Source organism: Leptopilina boulardi, unplaced genomic scaffold, assembly GCF_019393585.1.
Source record: "Leptopilina boulardi isolate dan_hultmark-lab unplaced genomic scaffold, ZJU_Lbou_2.1 LbouV2_325, whole genome shotgun sequence".
NCBI classification, from domain to species: Eukaryota; Metazoa; Arthropoda; class Insecta; order Hymenoptera; family Figitidae; genus Leptopilina; species Leptopilina boulardi.
Genome location: NW_026137891.1, coordinates 131,346 through 158,591, shown reverse-complemented (window position 1 = coordinate 158,591; position 27,246 = coordinate 131,346). Strand labels below are relative to the sequence as shown.

The 27,246-nt window shown below is 27.7% G+C and overlaps 1 protein-coding gene across 2 annotated transcripts in view; it reads left to right on the top strand.

Annotated features, from left to right (window-relative positions):
• LOC127284818 (LIM domain only protein 3-like) overlaps window positions 1–27,246 on the top strand; it is a 127,089-nt gene that overhangs the window by 25,208 nt on the left and 74,635 nt on the right. The window lies entirely within an intron of this gene.

The following is a 27,246-nucleotide window of genomic DNA, read 5'->3' as shown; positions in this document are numbered from 1 at the left end:
TTATAACCTCTCTTCCACCTTTTTTCGGAAAATAATTCACCTTATCTTTTAAAAAAAAGAAAATACCGTAATTCTAAAACTGAAAATATATCCTTGGAATTTATTTTAGATTATTTTAATTAAATTTATTTATAAATTCAGTAAATTTTACTCTTGAAGTAGAAATATGTATATTGCAATTTGAATAAATAACTATTGCGATTATTATTATTATTATTATTATTATTATTGAGAAATGTTTGACGCCTGTAAGGTGTTCATTCGTGAAAATGAGTGCGTGCATCATTATCATTGTGAAGTGGTTGTGCTTACAGACAAACGAGTGCTGTTGTGCAAATTGATAAATTACAACCGTAAATTACAGGCTTATTGCCGTGACGATATGCGGCAGCGTACTGCCTTTTTGTGCGCGCGCGACCAACACATAAATTGAGAGAATACCGCGGCGCGTTACGAAATTTTTAAAGTAAATTACCGGTGAGTGCATATTGTATATATATGTATAAACGAAGCATAATTTCTTTGTGTGGTAGATATGGCGTCACGGAACAACAAATTCATATTTTTTGTGAAAGAAAATAACCGGATTATGAATATGTGTTACTGAAAAAAAAAAAATTATTTACTTTAAATAATCGCTTACTTGAATATTATTAAGAAAATATTTAATTTGGACCAAATAATTTTTTATTTTTATTATATTTAATTTGAATTAAATTTTTATTCAAATCAAATTTTTATATATTTTAATTAAATAAACTGTATTCAAGACAATAATTTTTGTATTCAAAATAAATACCCTTATTAATTAATTCAAATTATAATTATTTAATAGAACTAAATATTTATTTGATAATAGTAAAGTAATTGATATTATTTAAATGAAATAAATTTATTTTTTTTTCTGCGTGTATGAAATTTTTTTCGTATTACCGAAATTCTCACGTAAAATCATATATTATAAATCTTGTGCACAATTTCGTGTTGAAATTTTCCTATACAAAATATTTTTGCTTTAAATTGAAAATATCGAAAAATTGGGTAAAATAAATTTTTTTTAGATTTATTTTTATTTTTACAAAGTGATTTATAAAGATTATTAACTTTTTCTTATCTATTTTCATTATTTTTCCTTCTTAGTTTCTTTTCTGTTCTCTTGTAAATTTAGGATCAGTAGTAAAAATCAGTTTTAGTCAGACATATTTTATTTTCAATTTTTATTTTTAGTCAAATCTATTTTTGAGATCTAATATAATAGTTGTCAATTTTCGTGTAAGTAGTAAGGCTCAATTTGAGTTGGACAAATATGCCAGTTTCGTGTAAGTAGTAAAAGTAAATTATAGTCGGGACAGTAATTTTTTGTGTAAGTAGTAAAAGTAAATTATAGTCAGGCAGTAATTTTCATCTAAGTAGTAAAAGGAACCTTTTTGTCAGACAATTTTTTTTTTGGTACTTTTTATATAAATAATAAAAATATTTTTCATTTTGTGAGTTATTGTATTTTTTGTTGTAAGTAGTAAAAGTAAATTTTAGTCAGACGGTAATTTTTGTGTGAGTAGTAAATTATAGTCAGGCAGTAATTTTCATCTAAGTAGTAAAAGGAACCTATTTGTCAGACAGTTTTTTTGGTACTTTTTATATAAATTATAGAAATATTTTTCATTTTGTGAGTTATTGTATTTTTTGTTGTAAGTAGTAAAAGTAAATTTTAGTCAGACAGTAATTTTTGTGTAAGTAGTAAAAGTAACGTCTAGTCAAACAGTTTTTATCCTTGTTACATAAAATAGTAAAGTGAAATTTTAGTTATTCAGTTTTTGAATTTTTGTTGTAAATAGTAATAGTAAATTTTAGTCAGACAGTAATTTTTGTTGTAAGTAGTAATAATAAATTATAGTCAGGCAGTAGTTTTCATCTAAGTACTAAAAGGAACCTTTTTGTCAGACAGTTTTTTTTTGTACTTTTTATATAAATAATAAAAATATTTATCATTTTGTGAGTTATTGTATTTTTTGTTGTAAGTAGTAAAAGTAAAATTTTAGTCAGACATTGTAATTTTATATAAGTAGTACAAATAAATTTTAGTCAGACACAATGGTTTAAATTTTTTAATATTTTAGTACGTTAGTAGTGAAAGTCAGTTACAGTCAGACAATTAATTTTTCTACTTTATAATCAGTAGTAAAAATCATTTACAGACAGACAATTAAATTTTCTACTTCAAAATCAATATAGTAAAAAGCAGTTACAGTAAGACGGAATGCTTCTTTAAAAAAAATATTCATTTAACATTTTTTTTTTTTTTGGTTTATTAATATCAATAATGTAAGAAAAAATAAAATCGCTATTTTTCTTTTAGGTGACTATTTTGTTTCCCCTCGCATATAAGGTATTTGTTTCTTCATACAAGTTTTGAATCGGTATTGACCAGGGGGTACGTATATGTGTGGGGCCGCATGAACTGTTATATTGGCCGAGTTCTTTATTTCTTTTTTTCTTTTTTTCTTTCTCCTTCTTGGAGCTCTCTCTAAACGGGAGCGAGTCGCGTCGCTTTCTCGTTAAAGGGAATTCTTAGGTTTAATTAAAATTTTCCCGAACGGAAGTAAAAAGTAATTATAAGATTTTTACTACAGCTATTTTATCCGGGTACAGGCCGCAAGAGAAGCCGTGTGCGTAGGTGGTGGTGGCGTTGCAAAGGGACCTCTTGTGCACAGGTCGCGAAAGCGCACGGGACGCGAGATTAAACGATAAATTGTTTTTGCTAATTTTGCAATTACCGACGTCTTCCTCTCTTTTCCCCCCCTCTCATCTTGTCCACAAACTCGAAAGCGTGAACACCAACACCTTCTTTAATTTCTTTTCATGGTGACGTTCCTCCTGTGTGTTTTTTTTTTACTCCCCCACTTCTATATATATACTCTTTTCGTAAGACTTTTTTCTTCGAGATGTAATTTTCATTGTACGGTATATTACATCGATATAATCTTAATTTTCTCGGGCGAATGAAAAAAAAACCCAGTTTTTACCTCGTAGAGTTGATTTCTCAAAAGAAACACGGCTTAATATATATGTGTTTATAAAAAGCAATAAAATAACTCGTATAAAAGAATTTCTTCAATTATTTAGATATTCTTTTTCTTTTTTCGCAATTTTGTTTACCTTTAGACTTCCATTTTCCATTGTTTAATATATAAGTTTCTTTTTGTTTGCTTTTCATTTCAAGATGAATTTTTATATTAAATGGTAAATCGAATCTTTCACACTTTCTTTATTTTGTATTCAGTTAAGTTATTATAAAGGAAATTAAAAATTTTATTCACTTTTCTCAAATTTAAAATTAGTTTTAATTAAATAAAATAAAAAAAAGTTAATAATTATAATATTAGGTATAAAATAATAATAATAATAATAATAATATTAGATATTTTTTATTACAATATCTAATAAACCGGGCCTACCAATAACATATATGTTTTATTATTGTTAATTAAAAAATTCTTTAATTAAATAAAAAATATATCTATATTAATTTTTTTTTTTTTGAAGACTGACAAATTATATTAGAACAAATTTAGAGATTGTTTATAATTTGTAGGGATTAATTGATTAAAAGGGGATATAAAATAATAATAATAAAAAAATTGAGGAAAAAAAAAAAAATTTTATCAAACGAATTGAATGCGTATAGGTCGTTGGTGCGAAACTGATTTTCCTATCACAAAATGACATCCCGTAATTGACAATAGTATTCGCATTGTTGCAGACAGTATTATTCATGCGAAACGCTAATCTTCTTTTGTACCAAGGTCCCCTCCCCCTTTTTCGATCCGCCCCTGTTTGTCGCATTACGTAATTAGGATTGCCCGGACGCCCTATACGCCTATTTTAATTGACTCGTGCGTTCACTTCGTATTAAATTTGCTATATATATATATATTATTTTCTATTGTGTATGATGACTCTCGCGACACGGTATAATTTAAACTTCCCCCCCCCCAAAAAAATATTAATCACTTTAAAAATTTTCAAAAAAAATTTTTTTTTAATTAAATAGAACATTTTTATATTTTTAAATATTTATTATTTATTTGTATATTTATTTTATATATCTCAATTTAAAAAAAAATCAATTTTTAAATTATAAAAATAATTTTCAAATAGTTGAAGTGAAAAATTTTTTTGTTATTCAAAACTTTTGTGAGTATTGAAATATTTATATATATATATATATATATATATATATATATATATATATAAAGCAAATGAGAGTGCGAAAGGGAGATTATTATTTTCCCTAGTAATAGGAATCAGATTATAAGATTTATGGTAATTAAAATTCGTTTTAAAGACAATGCGAGAGAGTGAGATGAGGCCATTCTCTTTTAATCCATCGGAAGTGAATGATGTTGGGAACGAAAAGGAAAGGAGGGGGGAGGGGAAGAAATATTCGCCCCCCCCTCTGCACTCTATTATAATTATTATTTTAGAAACTGACGAGCTTCTGTTCCCGGATTAATTTCGAGAGTAAATTAGTTCGTAACTTGGCCAGTTCTCTCTCTCTCTCTCTCTCTCTCTCGACGCTTTGTTACCGGAAATCAACCGAATCGCCACCGTGTCAGACCTTGACTATCACGCGAAAGCAAAAACTACAAAAAAAAAAAATTATTAAAAAGTAAAAAAAATTTTTACAATAGAATCTTGTATTTATTAAAAAAAAATTAAATAATCTACGATTATTAAAATTAAGGTTGTTGAAGGGGGTTTGAATTCTCTTGAATAAAATCTTTGGATATAATTTTCTGGCTTGTAATTACTGCTAAATGGTCAAATCAGAACGTTCCATTTGCGGTGGTCATTATTATATTGATTGGTATGCACTATATATTGTATATATATATATATATATTATATAACGACAGAATTCAATAATGAGTTAATATACCAATGGAAACTAATTTGCGATGCTATTAGTGTGTATCATTTGAATATCCGGGTGATCGTTTCTGTACGGTCCTGTGATATATATATATATATATATATATATATATATATATATATATATATATATATATAAAAATGTGTGTTTGTGTTTGTATGCATGAGTTCGCAACTAAGCAGCAGCTAAAAACATTGGTTTTTGCAATTATTGCCTCATAAATCTGGCGAGAAACACTAGCCAATTATCTTGGTATTAGCGTGTATATGGTACAGTCAAAGAGGAAACTACATTATCTCCCTTATAGCTCTTGTGTATATATATATAACACCCGAGTTCATTTAGCACCTTTTATTTTTTAAAAAAAGTCACCGCAATTCTCGACTTGCGACTAATTCAATTTTTCACTCTTAAATATTTTACATTATCCTCCTAAGTAGGTCGCGGTATTTTTGTTTTTTCATTTTTTCTAAACAGAAACATAAATTTTCTTCTTGCATTTTTTGCCTGAAATATTTTTATTTTTCAAATAAATTTATTAATTTCAATAAATTTCTACTAATTTAAATAAATTTATTAATTTCAAAAAAAATTTATTTTTCATTTTCATTTTTCGAATTAAAATTGGTTAGAATTTATTTTTTAAAGAATTTTTAATTAACAGAATTTTTCGGCACCGAATTTTTATTTGTCCGAAATTGCAAATGACGGAACAAACGCAATTGACAGAAAGATTTTGGCGCGATGTTTAAAATTCACAAATCACGATTTTCTTTGGCAACATTTAATTGGTGAATTTTAAATATCGCGCCAAAATCTTTCTGTTGATTGCGTTTGTTCGGTCATTTGCAATTTCGGACAAAAAAAATTTAGGTGCCGAAAAATTCTATTAATTGAAAAACGTATAAAATGTACATCATCGACAGGGACTTATTACACTTTCAAAAACTATTTTTTCTTTTTTTTCGCTTTTAGTATAAATTTGTCAAAAATTTTATTAGTTATTTTTTAGATAAATTTTTATTTTTCGAATTAACATTTGTCAGAATTTTCTTTTTTAAACAAATTATTAATTAACAGAATTTTTATTTGTCCGAAATTGCAAATGACCGAACAAACGCAATCAACAGAAAGATTTTGGCGCGATGTTTAAAATTCACCAATTAAATGTTGCCAAAGAAAATCGTGATTGGTGAATTTTAAACATCGCGCCAAAATCTTTTTGTTGATTGCGTTTGTTCGGTCATTTGCAATTTCGGATAAATAAAAATTCTGTTAATTAAAATTTGTTTAAAAAAGAAATTCTGCCAATTGTTAATTTGAAAAAGTAAAAATTTATCTAAAAAATGACTAATAAAATTTTTGACAAATTTATACTAAAAGCGAAAAAAAATAGAAAAAATAGTTTTTGAAAGTGTAATATGTCCCTGTCGATGGTGTACATTTTATACGTTTATATAGTATTTCAACTATATTGTGGTACACGCGCGGTACCAGGTAGGATCACTGTCTGACAGGTTCCTAATGGAACCCGTAAATACTGTCCGAAGTAGGTTATGTTTTCCAAATGAGATCCCGAAAATTGAGTTTCGAAGTTGACATCGACTCCGTTGGGAATTTCGAGATAAGAGAGGTGAATGCTAACCATATATCGATAAAATTTCCGTATATGACAAAAAAAAAAAAAAAAAAGATTGCGTATCTACAAAAAAGAAAAAATTATACTATTTTTCATTAAAATACATAAAATTTTGTATTTATAAAAAATTTCAAACCAAAACTTTTCGTTAATCTAAAATTTGTTGAGTTGAATTTCACCAAAATTCTATTTATACAAAACTTTTATTTAGTTGAATTATCATTTAACTAAATTGCCATTTTGTAGAATTTTCATTCAACAGAATTTCTCTATTAAAATAAATTCTAAAATAGAATTTTAAGTGAGGGAAAATTTTTAAATACCAGAATTTCTAATTCACCAAATCCATTATTTGTCCGAATTTTTATTTGACCGAAATTGAAAATAACCAAACAATTTGGCGTGAATTTTTTAAATTAACCAATCATAATTTTTTTCTAAAGTTTTGATTAGTCGATTTTTAAAAGAATTTTTGTTTGATTTTGTTTAAAAGTAATTTAATTGAATTTTAATCTTTTTGAAATTTCTCGTATTTTCAGATATATTATATTAGTTTTTATGTTTGAAAACGAGAAAAATAAATGTACTCTCAGGAGACTTGAATTGGTAAAGAATAGTATGTAGGCTTATGGGAGGCAATGAAGCTTCTGTTTGAAAGCTTGTGGGCGTACTTTAGATGCTTACTTTGGTCCCATATATATACCTATATATATTTATAAATGATAGTCTACAACTATACACAGTAGATTTTAAGTCAATAGCTGTAAATTGTATAGTCTTACTCAACCTCTACTGATGAAAATGTTGCGTGTGAAATCTTTTGCCAACATTTTAACAATGACTATAAACATTGATTTTTATTATTATATCCTGTTGAAATTTAATAATTCAGTTCATTTACGATATAGTTTAATTGAGTATAGGTGTCTTATTGCAAAGCTTTTGAAGTTTCCTATATTGTTATTAATATTTATTCACTTTATATTTCTTTGGGTAAAAAAAAAATTGCCACTTAAAATTTCATCGGTAATGCTTCCCACTTGGAAAGATTCTCCGGAAAGTGCCCCCTGGAGGTTCTATCAGAATTCCACCGGAACTTCCAACGTAATTCCGTTGGAATTCCATCGGAGTTCCAAAGAATTTCCGATGGGATTCCGATTAATTTTTTTTTAAATTTTTAGACTCCTAATTCCGTTGGAAATTCCGGCGGAAATTCTTTGGAACCCCCTGGAAGTTCTATCAGAATTCCGCCTGAACTTCCGACGGAATTCCAATTAATTTTTTTTCAAAAATTTTAGAGTCCTAATTCCGTAGGAATCCCATCGGAAATTCTTTGGAACCCCCTGGAAGTTCTATCAGAATTCCGCCGGAATTTCCAACGTAATTCCGCCTGAACTTCCAACGTAATTCCGTCGGAAATTCCATCGAAGTTCCAAAGAATTTCCGATGGGATTCCTACGGAATTAGGACTCTAAAATTTTTGAAAAAAATTAATTGGAATTCCGTCGGAACTCCGTCGGAATCCCATCGGAAATTCTTTGGAACCCTGATGGAATTCCGACGGAATTACGTTGGAAGTTCAGGCGGAATTACGTTGGAAATTCCGGCGGAATTCTGATAGAACTTCCAGGGGGTTCCAAAGAATTTCCGATGGGATTCCTACGGAATTAGGACTCTAAAATTTTTGAAAAAAAATTAATTGGAATTCCGTCAGAACTTTGTCGGAATCCCATCGGAAATTCTTTGGAACTCCGATGGAATTCCGATGGAATTACGTTGAAAGTTCCGGCGGAATTCTGATAGAACCTCCTGGGGTCACTTTACGGGGAATCTTTCTAAGTGGGTTTGTGATTAATATCATTATAAATTATTCATTTTAATAAAAAAAGAATTGAATATTGAAAAAATAAATTTACTATAAATAATTTAGTAAAAAAAAATTACTTTTTTCAAAAAAAAAGTGTATATGCATTGTTAATATTGGCGGAAACTTTTATTTTCATAAAAAAAAAATATATATAATTTTAAATAATTAAAATTAAAAATATGATAATTGTAAGAAAATATAACATTTTTTTTTTTACATATAACAGACGTTCCTCGTCATATTTTGAATAATTTAGGTAAAATTTCCAATCAATTTATAATATTTTAAAAATAAAGCTATGATATATTTGTCATTTTTAAATGAATAGCCAATAAATAAAAAAAAAAAATGTAAATTATATAAATATTACATGTCTGTCTGTCTTATTATACGCGGATTGGGTAAATTTGAAATGTCATTGGGGTAGAAGAGAGTAGTAGGAAATTTTTTCCGCAGCATGCGACGAATTTGCGGCGAAGAGAGAGACATATCAATTTCTTCAAGTTGTCACGCAAGATCCTCTTTGCCAAATTGTTTTTGGATCGTCACGTTCCTTTTTTGGGTTAACGGGTCTTCTTTATTCAATTTCCAGAGAGAAATAGAGAGGGAGTAGCCTTCCAATTTAAAAATCGAAAAAAAAAAAAAAAAAATTCTATACCTTATAAACTGGACGACGATTTATATTTGGAGTTAAAATATATATATATATTTTTTTTTGCTCTACTTTTATTAAATGAGAGATAAAAATAAAATATTCTATTAATTTAATATCTCGTTTCTTTTTTATTTTTGAATTGTTTTTTATTATATTTAACGAAATATATATATAGTTTTTTTTTATTCCTTTGTACTTGATTTTTGTGCAATAGTGGAATGCTCTCTTTCATTGAAAAATCTAGCTTAACACTCTGGGTGCGATCGATCGTCGATATGTCCCACCCCCTCTCTCTCTCTTTCTCTCATGGACTATACAAAATATTAATTTTGCTAACTCTCCCGCGATGCGCGCCGCCCTACCAAGAGCCACACAATGTTTTTCAATTAACTTTATTCGAAATCGAACGAGGGCCGCAGCTGTCTCGTTCCAACATCGAATTTAATGCCGACCACGTACTCGCAAGACTCGTTATGTCAGTTTAAACTTTTTTTTTCATTTTTTTTTTTTTTTATTATTATTATATTTCATATTTTGCATTCATTATTTCCATCGTTTATTTAATTCCCTAATAAAAATTCTTTATGAGACTCGGTGAAGCTTTCGAGAAGTTTTCTTTGAAAAAAAAAAAATTTGAAAGAAACATTTCTTCGCCCTTCATTTAGAAAACTTGAAAACAGAACCAATCAAATATTCGCATCCGGGAAAAAAGGATATTTCTTTTTTATATTTAATTTTTAAATCTAGAGACAATAAAATTATTTACTTTCTTCAATTTGAATTAATATTGTTCGGGATAATTTTTTAGTTTTATTTAATTTTTTTTCTTTTAATTTTTTTTTTTTAATTTCAATTTCTGTTTTTGTTTTATAAATGTTGCCTAAAATTGTTTATTTGATAGAAATTTTTAAAATGACAAATTTTCATTTGTCCGAAACTGCAAATGGACAATGGACAAGAAAGATTTTGGGGCGAATTTAAAAATCAACCAATCACGATTTTCTCGATAATTTTTGATTGTTTAATTTTGAAATTCGCTTCGCTATCGCGTCATTTTCAATTTTGAACAAATGAAAAGGTATTTTAAGAATTCTACAAATATAAATTCGAAAAAATAAAAATTTCAGCCATTAAAATTTGGACAAATAAAAATTCGGACAAATTCTGGAATTTAAAAATTCGAATCATTTAAAATTTTAGTACTTTCTTTTTACAGTGAAGTTGGTAAAGAGAAATTTAATAAAATAAAAATTCGAACATACAAATTTTCTGAAAAATTTGTTTAAAAAGAAATTCTATTAAAATTTGAGGTTACGTTTTCAGCTAATTTTGAGGTTATGTTTGCAAAATTTATTTTTTTTTTGCATTTGCCTACAATGAATTTTTATAAAATTAATTTGTCTCTGAAATTAAAAAAAAACAAAAATTATTTTTATTTAATTTTGTTCATGCTTCTATTGTATTTTGAAGAAAATGAGAAAATAAAGATTAATATAAAAAAAAAACGAGGAAATTGATCTTAGGTCCGGTTTTTTTTTTTCGTTAAGGAAACAGAACGTAGATTCAATCGTATTACAGATCACATAGCTTTTTGGGGAACGATGGAAGAATCTCTATATACCAAAGTGTCATTCTCTGTGACGTGTGAGAGAAAGACAGAGAGAAATAGTTTGGTAGCGAATTGAAAGGGACAGAGAGGAAGAGTCAGAGATCCATTTCACGGAGGGATAGACTGCCGAACCACGAAAACAAATAAGCATTGATTTCCTTTTAAATCTTTCCGGCAAATCGGTTTTCGAGTGAGAAAGGTGTGTGTATATATATATATGTATATAACATTGTGTGTCCGGCTTTTTTTCTCTCTCTCTCTCTGTCTATATATATATATATATATATATACGAATTCAATTCAGCTTTCAGCAGCAAAAATTAGGATGAAAATCAATCAACAGAAAATTGAAGAATTTGAAAAATTTTTTTTTTTCTTTTCAAATCGATTTTTTATTAATTCTTTGCATAGAAAAAAAAATGTTTCTCGATATTCAATCAGTTTTTATGAGTATTCCGAGGTATTAAATAAATTTTTATTTTTTTGCCAATTAATTTTTTTATTTGAATCTGCTCATTTTTGCTGTAAGAAAAAATTTTTCTGTTGCCGAAACATTTTTTTGAATTCTGAATTTCGATTCGGAAAAAAACTTATAAACTTAGTTTATTGATAATAAGTTTTTTTTTTTGGTAAAAAAAAGTGAGAAATTAAAAAATAAATAATGATATAAAAATTAAAATTAAAAATGGAAAATAGGAATGAAAAATTGTTGGATAGGATGAAAAAAAAGGTGGATGTATTTTTGCTCGTTATTTTTATCATCTGAAGGGAATGGCAAAAAGAAAAAGGTGGTCATGCGAGAATCACCCTATATGTATATAGTATATATATATATATATATATATATATGGGGCAGAGTTAGTCCTATCGAATTCTTCCTTGAATTTTACCCTCGCGTGTGGCTCATATATAGACTTTAGGGGAAGTCGTAGGTCGAAGGCCTCTCTTTCTCTCTCTCTTTTCGAATAGTGTATACAGAAAAAGAAATGAACTGGCCAATGCATAGAAAATGACTATGTTTTTCCTTCAACACGTACAATATCCAATACAGTTTAATTCAAAATGAAAAGGGGAGAATTCCGTTTGAAAAAGAAATTTCTATTGTATTTTAATGAATCGCATCAATATTATATAGGTATATAGACAAACTATTATATCTTTCTCCTCATAATATTTAAAATTTAAATATTATTATTCTCTCACTAAATTTACACAATTCGATTTGCACGTATTGTGTGTTTCAAAATATTTAAAAAATTTTAGTTTCGATAAAAAATAGTCAAAAATTTTATCAATGTTTTTCAATATTTAAAACAGTAATTGTTTAATAATTAATTATAATTAAATACAAATTTTATTAAATAAAATTTTTTTTTTTAATAAAAGTTTTATTAAATAAAATTTTTTTTTTTAATAAAAGTTTTATTAAATAAAATTTTTTTTTTAATTAAAACTTCTATTGAATAAAAATTTGGTAGGTACAATAAAAAAATTTATATCTGAAATAGCTATATACACTGAGAAAAATGTTTAGTCAGAGCAACCAAAATTTGGTTGGGCCAACAAAAAAATTTTGTTGGTATTTAAGCAACCAAACTATTTGTTTGAGTCAACCAAAAAATTTAGTTGAGTGTTTATTGTTTGCATAACAAAAATGTTTGGTTAGCTCAACAAAATTTTCTTTATTAGGTCAACAAAAATGTTTGGTTGATCAAACAAACAGTTTTTTTTGTAAAATTAAAAAATTTATTCTACCTTATCTCTTTTCTTTTTTTATTTTTTATTTATTTCATTATTTATTTATTTTCAATTTAACATTGAATTTATATTTATCCAATTGAAATATTTGTGGACTTTGAAAAAATCTTTGTGAAAGATTTAAACTAACTTTTCTCTTAAGCTGAGAGCGAATCAAATTATTTGGTTGCCGCAACCAAATTTTGGTTATAGGACAACAAACGATCATTTGGTTTTTTTTAGACCAAACTATTTTGTTGTGTTAACCAAATTATTTGGTTGCCGCAACCAAATTTTGGTTATATAGGACAACAAACGATCATTTGGTTTTTTTAGACCAAACTATTTTGTTGTGTTAACCAAATTATTTTGTTGTCGTATAACTAAATTTTGGTTGGAATTAAAAAATGTTCAACCAAATAATTTTGTTGGCCTAACCAAATGTTTGTTTGAGATAACTCTTCGACTTTGTTTCAGCCAACCAAAATTTAGTTACAAGAACCAAAATTGCCTAACCAAACAATTTTGTTGCAAACACTAAATTTTTTTTCTCAGCACTCAGAAAAAAGATATGTTTGAACCAAATGTACCATTTTTTTTTATATTTACCCAATTTTTTGGTTAGTTCAAACAAAATTTGTTTAATTCAAATAAATATTTATTTGATCTAAATAACTGTTTGGTTTATTTTAATAAATTTTTTCAACAAAGAAAAAATTTGATTGAGCTAAATAAACGTTTGGTTTATGCAACCAAATGTTTGATTAACTGTATAGCAATGCATTTATTTTATTGATTTAACCAAAATTTGGTTGCTTCAAACGAATTTTTTTCTGAGTGAGTGTATTTCTCTGGAATAGTGAAAACTTTTGCTGTTTTAGTAAAACATATCGTTGTTTCAAGTGAAGATTTTTTTTTTCCGTGAACATTATAAATTTCTGACAAATTTTCTTAAATTAATTCTATTGATAAAAAAAATTTGAAAATATAAATAAACTATTGAAGACGGGGTTTGAAAAGTAGTGCGTATATATAGAGATCAATTAGGTGCATAAGATTGCAGCCTCTTTGATAAATTAATCGAGCGGCAACGAGTGCCAGTTACAAAAATCGATTTTCACGGTACTATAAATAATATTCTCTGTAAATGTTGTCCAAGTGGTGCATACATATATATATATACACTGTAACGACTCTCAACGAAATGACAGTCTTACGTGTTGCCGTCAAGTCTCGTAAATGTAGCCATTAAGTTTTTGAATCGATATGCCCAACTGTCAGCTTTAAAATGCCATACTCAAGTTCCACTCCGACGATTTATCTTGCCCATTAAAAGTTCTTATTGAAAAAGAAAAAAAAATATTTCAAATTGAATACAAAAAAAAATACACGCTCTGATAATAAGTATTATTTATATCATTTTTTTAAATAACATTTGGGATATGTATTTTAAAAAAAATTACAATAGAAAATGATACATGGAAAAAAAATTTATTTGGTTCAAATATAATCGGGTTAGTATATCAAATAAATATTAAATATTTATTTGGAACGAATAATTTTTTATTTGAATCAAATAAATTTTTGTTTCTGTGTAAATAAAAATAATTGTAAAAAAAAAAATAAAAGATAATAAAATAAATCAAAAAAAAAGATTTAACATAAAAAAATGTAACAGAAATTTCCCCTACCGATGTACGAATATCATGTATTTTGTTGAACTGTAACTGTCACAATTAAGAATGACATTATTTATAACGTGAGGTGAAAAAAAATTTTTTTTTCCTTTTTTTTGGATGGATAAAAGAAATCAATCTTGATACATTACTATGCGATGATCGTTGACAATACCATTGGACACAAGTATAAACGAATATATACACATTTATTATTTAGTTCCGTATTCGAACGTGAATAGCGACCCCATTTTCTTGATTCTCTTTTCAGAAGAATATATAAGGGAGGCTTTTCTTGTCCTTCAGCATGCACCAATTTAATTTATAGTAAAAATATAATGGCAAATTTCCTTTTGATCGTTATGTGTTCAATATATTGAGAAAAAACGATATTTCTAAATTTAAGACTATAATATCTTGCCTCGTATTAAGAATGATCTAGTTTTTTTTTTACAGTTCGATTATTTTATTTATTTTTATTTCTCAAAATAATAATATTTCTAAATAAGAATATTTTTTTATTGAAGAATTTTTTATTTTAAGAATATTACATTTAGGAATAAATGAAATATATAGAAAATTATAAATATTCTTAAATTTAGAATATTTGATTTTTTCGCAATTTGTTGAATTTTTTTTTCATCGATGCGAAAAATGAAAGAAAGTAAAAAGAATTTGAAATTTTATAGTTGCATATATACGCATCTGACGTTGAAATGAAGGATATGCATTAGGGACTGTGTTATTTTAACGGACCCCCCGCCACCACCGAGAGGCAATATAAAGTTAATAACATTTGATCCTATAACGTCGAAAGTTAATTCCTTTTGGCATTAATGCGGAGAGTGCATCCCCGGTAATGAGATTGCGTTGCACGTGGGGGTTGGGAAATGATATAAGGGGTCGCTTATAAAGCTTGGCTCGTAATGATATACATTGTATATTATCAGATTTGTAAGCTTATCGAAATCTAAGACAACTTTGATCGAATATTGATTTACGCGTATAAGGAATCAACATTTTCCTTCAATTGTATCAATATTTTATTTAAATATTAAATTAAAATTATTTATAATATGAATTTTTATAAGAGTATTTTCATTATAATATATTTCAAATATATTACTAATATATAATACTTTAATATATTTTAATTTTTTTTTTTTGGCAATTTTAAGAATACACTCGAACTTGAGTTATTGAGACACAAACAGTAAAATTTGTCTCTGCTCTAAAATTTGGAATTACAAATGTTGCAATTTATTCTTGTAAAAATGAAAATAGATTAGAAAATACACTAGAACCTTCGTTATTGAGACGCTGTAAAATTTGTCTCTGCACTAAAATTTGGAATTACAAATGTTGCAATTTATTCCTGTAAAAATGAAAATAGATTTTACAAATACACTAGAACCTTCGTTATTGAGACGCAGTAAAATTCGGATCTGCTCAAAAAAATTCAAATTACAAATATTACAAACTGTAACTGTAAAAATGAAAATAGATTATACCAATACACTAGAACCTTTGTTATTGAGACGCAGTAAAATTCGGATCTGCTCAAAAAATTCGAATTACAAATATTGCAATTTATTCCTGTAAAAATGAAAATAGATTTTACAAATACACTAGAACCTTCGTTATTGAGACGCAGTAAAATTCGGATCTGCTCAAAAAATTCGAATTACAAATATTGCAAACTGTAACTGTAAAAATTAAAATAGATTTTACAAATACACTAGAACCTTCGTTTTTGAGACGCCACAAATAACTTTTCCTTGGTCATATCCAACTAACTGTGGTTTCACTGTCCTCTTGTAAATCTAGAAAGAAATTTTTCTAAACCCTACAAAAACACTGGAACCTCAATTATTGGGACACAATAAACAAATATGACGCGTAACAAATGTGTCAATAACTCAAGTTCCAAATGTATTTTAAAGAATTAAAAATTTATAATATAAAATATTATGGGAAAAAATCAGAAAAATTAAAAAAAAAAATTTGTAAAATAAATTAAGTAAATTAAAATAAAAATTGACGAAAGTTTTTTTTCTCTCTTTTTTTTCTATAAAGCTCGTAGGGGAGGATAAATTTTAAAAATCTCATTTGAAAAGTGCTTCTCACGAATTTGTTTCATGGAGAGGGGGGAAGGGTGAAAGATGAGTGAAATATCCAGAGAACGAAAGACTTTCGTTTATTACGTGTATAGAAAATGGCTGACCGTGCTTTTTTTTAGGGGGGTGGGAGTAGGTTTTCTTCTTTTTTATTAAATCCGAGACAATTGGAAACATGACAGCTTCCTAATAAGCTTCCCACTGGTTGCTCTCTCTAATATCCTATACACCCTCGCGGCGAACATCCTAAAAGGCAATCATTTTTCTACGCCTTCACGTCTTTTGCAAAATTCATTTTTTTTCTCCCCTCTTCACATGGCCTTTTTCCTTTTAAAAATAATTTCGAATTAAAGTCTTGGTTTTATTATTTTTTTTTTTTTTTTGTAGAATGTTCAAATTAAAGGAAGTTTCAAGAAGGATTAAATTAGGTTCAACGTAAGGTCAAGAAAGTTTAATGTAGGGTTAAAGTTGTTTAATGTGGGGTTACTCTCTAAATCTAAATTAGTAAAAATGTTCACTAATTTGAATTAGTGACTCTTTTTTTGCTTCTGAATTAGTAAAATTTTACTAATTATTAATAACTTTTTCTAACAATTAGTAAAATTTTACTAATTATTAGTAACTTTTACTAACAATTAGTAAAATTTAACTAATTCTAAAGCAAAAAATGAGTCACTAATTTAAATTTGTAAACATTTTTACTAATTCAGATTTAGAGAGTAAGGATGGTTCAAGGTCAGTTTAAAGTAGGTTCAAAATAAAGTTAAAGTAGGTACAAAGTAAGATAAAGTAGGTTCTAAGAATACTGAAAGATACTTAGAGGTAAGGTTACAATAGGTTCAAAACAAGTTCAATATATAGGGTTAAAGATAAAGATAATTTTAAAGAAATTTCAAACATTGAATTTCCGTTAAATCCAACGAAAGCCAATTCTCTTATTTGACGAGAATGTAAAAATTCAAATTTATTAAATTTTTAATAGTTGAGGGGCAATATATAAAAAGCTCGCACGTATTTGTGTGTATAAAAATGAACTGAAAAAGAATATATATACATATATATATATATATATATATATATATATATATATATATATATATATATATATATATATATATATATATATATATATATATATATATATATATAGGTTGGCGAACATTCATTTTCAAGAGTAGAATCTTCTGAAAGTAACTCGGGGGGTAATCCACTTTCAATATATTACATTGATGGACTTCCATCTCGTTCCGTAACAGGTTCTACACGAGTTCAAGTGCGCGGAGAAGAGAATACCGCCGGCTCAACGATTTTAAGGTTGGAGATGGGCGCAAAGAGAGTGCTGCGGCAATATGAGAGAGGGCGAAAAGCGGAAGGCGCTTAATTCATTACACAAATTAAAAAAGTAAATTGCCTTATGTCCGCGGGGGAAAAAAAAAGAATACACGAGGAAAAGAAAAAAAAAAAAAAAAAAAGTCTATTCGTAGCGACCGCAACGAACAGACGTTCAGCCGCGAAAATATTTAATTAAATTCACAACCGCAAGATGCGCGCCAGTTTCGCTTGACTCGGCACATACTCCGCGGGGCAGTGCACCGACGAGTGAAAAGTAATTATTTTATATATCTCTCTGTGTTCCTCGAGTCAACACCGTATTTATTTTCATCGAAAAACCGAATCACCCTACCTCCCTCCCCAACACATATACACATACACCCCGCTTTGAAATCGATTAAACCGCGTTACGTACACGTGCCTTCTTCCCATTTTGATCACATTCGATTTTCTCTCTCTCTCTCTCTCTCTATATATATATATATATATATATATATAGTTGTACCTCTCCAATTCATCGAGAAGATTAAACTTATTTACTCAACTTTTTTTTTTTAATTAACTTTTTTAATTTTCATTTTTCCATTTACACGACAATTTTTTTTTATCATTCAAAAGTCTCTCTCTTCTAAAATATTATTACCAAATAGATATCAATTTATTTTGAACAATTTTACCTTTATTTTTTCTTTTGTAAAAATTCTCATTATTATTATTAATTCTCCTATACTTTTTACATTTATTCAACTGTTATTAATTTATTACCTTAGGTTAAAAAAAAAGAAAAACAAAATGAGGTCAACAATTTGAATTAAATATATAATATCTTTCTGACTAAAAAAAAAAAAAAAAAAAAATATTAATTAGGTATTAAAAATATTTAAATGGTTTTCATGTTTGCATTATGAAAATAACTTTTTGGACATTGAAAAGGGATTTATATTTATGAAACATAAATCATTCAATGGGATGTATGAACGAAGACCCTTATCTAAAGAGAATCATTCTTAATATGTAATAACGTTTCCTTATTATTAAATTGAACCGAACCGAATTATCCAATCTCCATACATTTCTTTCTCGCAATGGAAAGGGACTATCCTTCCCCTGACCATGTAGTATAAAATCAGCTAGGTTAGGGGTGTGTGGGGGGAAGGGGGGTTGGATTTCTCAGAGAAGACAACCTTAAGATCAGCGCTCCAATAGGACCGCACGTTTTAATGCACAATAAACATTTTATCCCAGACGCGTGCGAAGCGTCTACCCTTCGCATCCTCAACACGAGTGCATTTAGATTGAAAACTGAATTTTACATTCACTCGTTGTTTGCCAATAAATATCGACTTTCAATGCTCCTCCTCTTTTCTTATTTCACACTTTTTTTTACACTCACTATTTTCGACGAATTTTGACTTTTCTTAAACGTTACCTTAAACTTGTTTTAATCTTATGATAAATCATTTTTATTCCTACTTTGAACCTACTATAAACTCACCTTGAACCTTCAAGCCTTACCTTGGAAATGCATTAACCCTACATTGAACTTTACATTTAACCTATGTTTAAACCTACTTTGAACCAACATTAACTTAACTATGATCCTGATTTAAACCTACATTAATTTAACCTTAAACCATCTTTAACCCTATGTTTAACCCTACTTTGAGACTACATTAACCTTCTTTAACCCTACATTGAACCTACATTAACCTAACTTTGATCCTGATTTAAAACTACACTAATCTAACCTTGAACCTCCTTTAACCCTATGTTTAACCCTACTTTGAACCTACATTAACCTTCTTTAACCCTACCTTCAACCTATCTTTAAACCTACTTTGAACCAACATTAATCTAACTTTGATCCTGATTTAAACCTACATTAATTTAACCTTAAACCACCTTTAACCCTATGTTTAACCCTACTTAACCCCTACCTACATTAACCTTCTTTAACCCTACATTCAACCTATATTTAACCCTACTTTGAACCTATATTAACATATCCTTGAACCTTCTTCAACTCTACATTGAATCTATCTTAAACCCTACTTTGTATCTATATTAATCTAACCTTAAACATTCTTTAACCCTACATTGAACCTACATTAACCTAACTTTGATCCTGATTTAAACCTACATTAATTTAACCTTAAACCACCTTTAACCCTATGTTTAACCCTACTTTGAACCTACATTAACCTTCTTTAACCCTACATTAAACCTATCCTTAACCTTACATTAAACCTATCTTTAACCCTACTTTGAACCTATATTAACATATCCTTGAACCTTCTTTAACTCTACCTTCAATCTATCTTTAACTCTACCTTCAATCTATCTTTAACCCTACTTTGAACCTATATTAACCTGTCCTTGAACCTTCTTTAACCCTATATTGAACCTACATTAACCTAACTTTGATCCTGATTTAACCCTACATTGTATCTGTCTTTAACCCGACTTTGAACCTACATTAATCAAATCTTGATCCTGATTTAATGCTACATTGAATCTTACATTTAACCTATTTTTAACCCTACTTTTAACCTACTATTTTCTAATCTGGTACCTACTTTATTCCTACCTTGAACCCTCATTAACCCTACATTGAACTTAACTTTAAGTTGAACTATTTTTACTTCTACTTTGAAGCTACTTTAAATTTCCCTTGAACCATCATTGACTCTACCTTGTACCTACTTTAATTCTAACTCTAATAATTAATACAGTAAAATTAAACTTGAACCTATTTTAATTCCATCTTTAATTTATATTTTTATAGATAAAAATTATTCCAAATTGTGAAAATTATAATTTTTAATTTCTACATTATTGATTTTGGGTTTGATAAAATAATTTTCAATTATATTATTTATTAAATTTTTATCCTCTCAATATATACGCAAATTTTTTGGATGAAGTATATATTTACTTTAAAAGACGAGAGTAGCATTATCGTTGTTCAACTGACGTTAATTGCTAATTGCCATGATGGTATATTTAGAAATATATATATATATATATACATGTATATATATATTTTTTTTTTGCTTTTTGTTTCGAAAAAAAAGAAGTCGATGTAATGCATTAAGATTGTTTTCGCATGCAGAACACACTAGAGGCACTTGTGAACCACTTAAACTAATTCTTGCACACAGAAATAAGTGCAGTCACCGCGTCAAAGAGCTATACCTAAAGTGCTTCGCTTTTTTTTTTTCTTTTGTTTTTTATTTACTTTGTTTGTTTGTCACTTTACGCTAAAAGCAAACGCGTTGATCGTTTTATTATTATTCTTTTTACTATATTTGGTTAAAATAATTATTATTTTACTTTTTTTACAATAATTTTTTTTTTAATTTTGTAATACTAATTATTGTAATTTTTATTTGAAATGTTTTTATATGATGACCCGAAAAACACAAGATATCTTGGGATATATTGATAATATCCCGCAGATATCCTAGGGATGTCCTATGGATATCAAAAGGATCTTTTAAGGATATCCAAAAAATCGGCGGTTTGGATATCCTTTGGATATCCCATGGATATCTGAGGATATCCACTGGATAACTTCTAGATATCTATAGACTTTCATAAATGTCCTCCAGATATCCTATAGATATCGTCAGGATATCCCATAGATATTTTTAGGATATTCTCAATATATCTTCTGGATGTCAAGAAGATATTCTCAGGATAATGTTTTTAAAGTCATTATGAGACTATGAGTGAGAATATTCTGTGAATTAAATTTTATATAAATAAAATAAAATGCAACTTATTTTTCGAGAAAGTTGTTTAATTTGAAAAATTATTAACTAATTTTTTTTCTCATTCGTGATTCATTCCTTTATTCATATGCTTAATATTGTCAGAAAATAAATTGGCTTTAAACAATATTAATTCTTCTCCGCAAATAACGAATAACTATTAATATTAATTTATACATTAAGTGCATGAGTTTATTTAAAAACTTTAAAAAATGCGTTTCAAATCTTCATTTAAAATAAATTAGAAGCTCATAAGATTTTTCTTTTTATTATATTATTATTCATTATATTAGCTTAACAATTTTAACCTTTAAAAATATATTTTGAGATATTAAATATCCCGTGAATATCCTAAGAATATCCCACGGACATCCTGAGGATATCCCATGGATATCCTGCGATATAATATCCAATAGATATTTTGTGGATGTCTTAGGGATATCCTATAGATGTCCTGTTGATGGCCCACAGACCGGTGGTTTGGATATCCCAAGATATCCTGGGGACCATTCTAGGATATATCGACCATTGATATGGATATCCTAGGGATATCCTTTTGTTATGAGGGGAAGAATCGAAAAAATAATGTAAATGCAATTGTATAATTGCAAACACAATTCTGAAAAATTGAATTGTAGTTCTTTTAATGACATTACTTACGTTAGTTACTTCACATTAAGGATATTAGTCTCGTGTGTGGCAACAGGAGGTTGTTTACGAAGAGTATATGTCATTCTGTTGGACTTGAATCATTCCACCTGGAAATATACATATATATATATATATATATTTACATACGTGAATTTGTGTATGTCACAAATTTACAACTATACCATTAAAATCGTTTATTTCGTCTTTGAGGGAGTGTGTATATGCATATATATAGTAGACAGTACACGCTCGTTTGGAATGCCACTGAACTAGCAAAACCACTAGGAAACACCCAAGCCACCATTATAGTAGGTGCATTAGCAGATTTAACGACTACTTTTTTTTTTTTTTTTTATCGCGGCCCCATTATTTTGATTTCGCGGAAAACTTTTAGTTCGCCGAGTGCATTAGTGTTAATATAAATTTACCTGCCGTCCGAACTTTCTTCTTTTTCAACCCCCTCCTCACTCTGGCCAACTTGCTTTCCAGTTAATGCGTTACACTTCATTTTAATTTTGATTTTAAAAGTGTTTTTATGTCCTCTCGAAAAACAATATATAAAATTGTCTATGGAAAATAATATTATAGAATATTTTTTTCGATTTGCTTAATTATATTAATTACAATAGAGTATTTTCTTTCATATAGGGGATTTTTTAAAAATTTTATTTTTATACAATATTTTATATATTAAATTTAGAACAATAAATAAAAAATGTTGAAAGGAAATATTTTTAAAAATTAAAAAAAAAAAAAAAAAAATTTAATTACTTTTTACATAATATTTTATTAATTTTCTCTTTCCTTAATTAAAATGAAGGAAGGAGGAGAAAATTTAATAAACCGCGACGCGACAACAGTTAAAAAGAGAAATTTGTATGACTCGTGATATTAATTTTGATTGAATGATTATAAGAAAAGAAAAATATAATTTATGTAAAAGAGGTTTTTTTTTTTTTTTTTTTTTTTTTATTATTATTATCTATTCGCAAGTTATTTCAATGCACGAGGATTGTCAAAATAAGAGAAAAAAAAGAAGAAAAAAAAAAAAAATTAAACTTGAAACCCGCACCTCCCTAAAATAAACACACGAGATTCCCACGAGATTCTCTTTTATATATCCAAGGTCTCCCTTGGGATTTTCTGCACACATGTCGCCAATTTTATGCAATTTTTGTTGCCCGCTCTGACAACACCGGATGTCCTTCATTACGGTAACGAACTTTAGTGTATTGCGTTCACTTTGATGTCAGTCATGCTGGATTTAGATGCTTTTAAAAAGAACGCAACAATCTGCTTTTTAATTTAAAAAAAAAATAAATAAATTCTCGAATACATTTTGTTCTCCGAGCTTAATTAAAAATCAAATCTCCAATTAGTTCCTTTGTTAACTGTTTTACATCAACTGCTATTATTTACCCTTTCATATATATATATATATATACTCTTCGGTAAATGTTTAATTAAGATTTTTTTTAAGAGTTAATTAGGAATTTAATTATGAAATATAATATCATTTTTTTTAAATTTAAATAATAAAAACAGTAAATATGACAGTAATTATGAAAGAATGAAAAAATATTAATTACAGTGAAAGAAAAATATTCTCACTACAAGTGGATTCCTTTCATTTTATATAGAATTTCTCATTTGTTGCAATCTTTACTATAATAGTCGCCAAGTTTTTCTATCAAAATTCCTTTTAAACGAAAAGGAAACTTTTCTATAATATATATTCTGTTAAATTATTCCTCTCGCAACTAAGAGGAATAACATGAAATTTCTTCTACTAATTCAGCTTTTTCTATTATGTTATATTCACAAAAGCATTAATTTTCAATTAAGAGAAATGCCCTTTTATTCCTTTTACTTTGTTTCAATTATTTTCTTCTTCTAAAGTATTTAATCTCCAATGAAGAGTAATAATATTATTTCATCTTGTTTGCAATTTTTACTATTTCATTCTTAAAGTATTTCTCTCAAATTAAGAGGAAAGAGGCTTTATTTTGCACCTCATTGCCTTCGTTTCTATTTAAAATAGAAAAAAAATCTACTTTTAATATTCTTATACTGAGAGTATACTCTAATCGTTTTCCTCTTATTAGTAATTAGTTAGTAGTTAGTTAGTAGTTAGTTAGTAGTTAGTACTTAGTTAGTAGTTAGTAGTTAGTTAGTAGTTAGTAGTTAGTTAGTAGTTAGTAGTTAGTTAGTAGTTAGTTAGTAGTTAGTTAGTAGAGTCGCAAAAAAGGGAAAATAAGAAAAATGTAATTTAAAATAGAAAATCGATCAACTGGAAAATCCTATTAAAAGAGGATATTTTTTTAAATGTTTATTTTCAAATGTATTAAGTTAAATCAATTTCGTAAGTTATTTATTTTTTGTTGGTTATCATATAATGGGCTTTTGAGTAAAATAACAATGATGAGGGGAAGATGAGAATAAAAGACATCTCAGGGAATGGGACAAAGTTACAAAATGTTCCCCCCCCCTTAAAATAGAGCGTGCTCTAAAAAAAAACTCTCCTCTCTGTATATAGTATATAATCCGGAAGACACAGTAGGAATGCCATCAAACTTGTGTGTTATATAGAAAGAGAAGAAAAGTTAACCAAAGGTCGGAGATGGGGTGAGAGTAAGAGTAAGAGAGAGAGAGAGAGAGAGAGAGAGAGAGAGAGAGAGAGAGAGAGAGAGAGAGAGAGAGAGAGAGAGAGAGAGAGAGAGAGAGAGAGAGAGAGAGGAAGAGAGTGACGGAAGCCATGCGCTGCCAAAAGGGGGGAAATCCATCTGCTAAGTGCGGATAAAATTACCCCTCGACTCTTTTTCCATATATATCTCTTTGCAAAATTATCAAACCAACTTTATAGTTATTCTTTTTGCAGTTTTAACTATGTTTAAAAATTTTTTTTAATACAAATAATTTTTGCATATTATGTTATTTATTTTATTTATATAATTAAAAAAAATAAATTTGCTGTTTTTTTTTTTATTTTGTAAAAAAGTAAAATTTTTATTTTTACAATAAACCTTTTTTTTGTATCCTTTTATTGTGATCGAAAAAATTTACTATTATATTCAATTGGAAAATTTCTAATACCCTTTTGGAAATTGAAAAAAAATCGTTTTTCAAGGAGAATGTAATAAAAGTGACACTAAATTTTGCATTTTTAAAATTGAATTCATAGTCACCTTTTATTTGAAAGTCTTAAAGTACATACTCATGCTCGATATTGGAAGGTCAAGATTTCTCACTCTCTCTCTCTCTCTCTTTCTCTCTCTGCCTCTTGCGTACTCTCTTTTTTCTCTTTTTTTTCTCTCTCTTTCTCTCTTTCCAATATTAGGACCATTTTTTCAGAAATGAGATTTATGTCTTTTCTGCAGACTTGTCACATTTCCAATACTTTCTTATATGAGTCCTTCTTCGTCTCGTCTTCTTTTTCATTTTATTTATTTGACAAAAAAAAAAGTTTTTCTTTATTTTATTATAAATTTATTTATTTACAATTCAAATGTGCTTAATAAATAAATTAATAAATAATAATAATATAATAATAATAATAATAATAATAATAATAATTTTTAAATTATGTTTATTATACTACTTGAGAAAACTTAACAGTTACTACAGCATCCGTTTCCATGACAACTACTACCATAGCAACCGTTTCCATAGCAACCTTATCCATAGTATCCGATTCATTAGCAACCGTTTCCATGACAGTAGTTACCATAGCAACCGTATCCATAGCAACCGTTTCCATAGCAACCGGTACCACAGCAACCAGTACCATAGCAACCGTGTTCATAGTAATCGATTCATTAGCAACCGTTTCCATAGCAACGGTTACCATAGCAACCGTATCCATAGTAACCGATTCCATAGCAATCGTTTCCCTAGTAACCTTTTCCACAGCAACGGTTACCATAGCAACCGTTTCCATGACAACCTTTACCATAGCAACTGTTTCTATAACAACCCTTACCATGACCGTTTTTTCCTTAGCAACGTAATATTAATATTGGCCGCGAAACCCTGCAATGGAGGCTCGTTTTATTAATATTTATTTATTTCACTTTATTTATAAAATTTTATTTAAAAAAAACAAAACAAATGAAGTGAAAAATATTATTTAAATATTAATAAGAGAAAAAAATAAGATTAAAAAAAAAGTGAACGTTATTAATTGATATAATAAATAATGATGAAAATTATTGAGATATGATATTTATTGGGTTTTTGAATGGGTTCGATACCGATTTACCGTAAGCAGATACTATAGGGAAAAAGATGCGTCGTTCACTTTTGTAGAAGCTACCGAGAGAGGTATTGAGTTCTGTATCATGGCTGCTATAATACATTTTTTATCTGATTGAGGGGATCTTTATGGGGCGGGGGAGGATGAAAGAAGAGGGAAGGGAGAGTGTTTTCTGCGTACTCGTATAGTCTTCAGTGCGCACACGTTCACTTTTTTTTCCCTAGTTTTTTCATTTATATATATATATATATAAATTCTCTAATAAAAACACATTCGCTGACTCTTCCCGTTCCTTTAACAGAAACCAAATTACATCCATTAACTTTTATTATCTAGCTCCTTCAATGGATAAATTTTCTTTAAACGATATAATTTATTATCTTTACATTATACATATATATATGAAAATGAATAAATTGCTTTCGATTATAAAAAATGAATATTATATTATCGCTTTAGTTTTATAATTTTTTATGCTAATATATAAATCTCAGGCGGAAATTAATTGGAAAAATTTATTTTTACTTTATTAATAATTTGTGTAATATGTGTTAATAAAATAAATTATTTTATTAATTATTTTATAATAATAATAATATTATATTTATATTATAATAAGTAAAAGTAAAAAAAATCTTCATCTATATAACAGCGATAAGTTTCTTTGGAACAGCGATTTATTTCTTTAGAATAGCGTAAAACTTTCGTTGTTTTAGTGAAACATATCGCTAAACTATAGATGTAGATTTTTTTTGCATATAAAGAATAATAAAATTAATAAAATAATAATTTTTTCAGTAAATAGAATTTTAAACAATTAGTAATTCTATTTAAAATATCAATAATAAAATTTTTTATTAGAAAATAATTTAGGTAACATAACGGCAAAAAATAAATTTTTAATAGTCAAAAAATGTGTATGGTTATGGAAAGGGGGAGGGTGGTATAACACGAGTGGAAAAGACGTACTGTTGAAGAAGGGGTGATTTGTACGGGGGGTAGGAG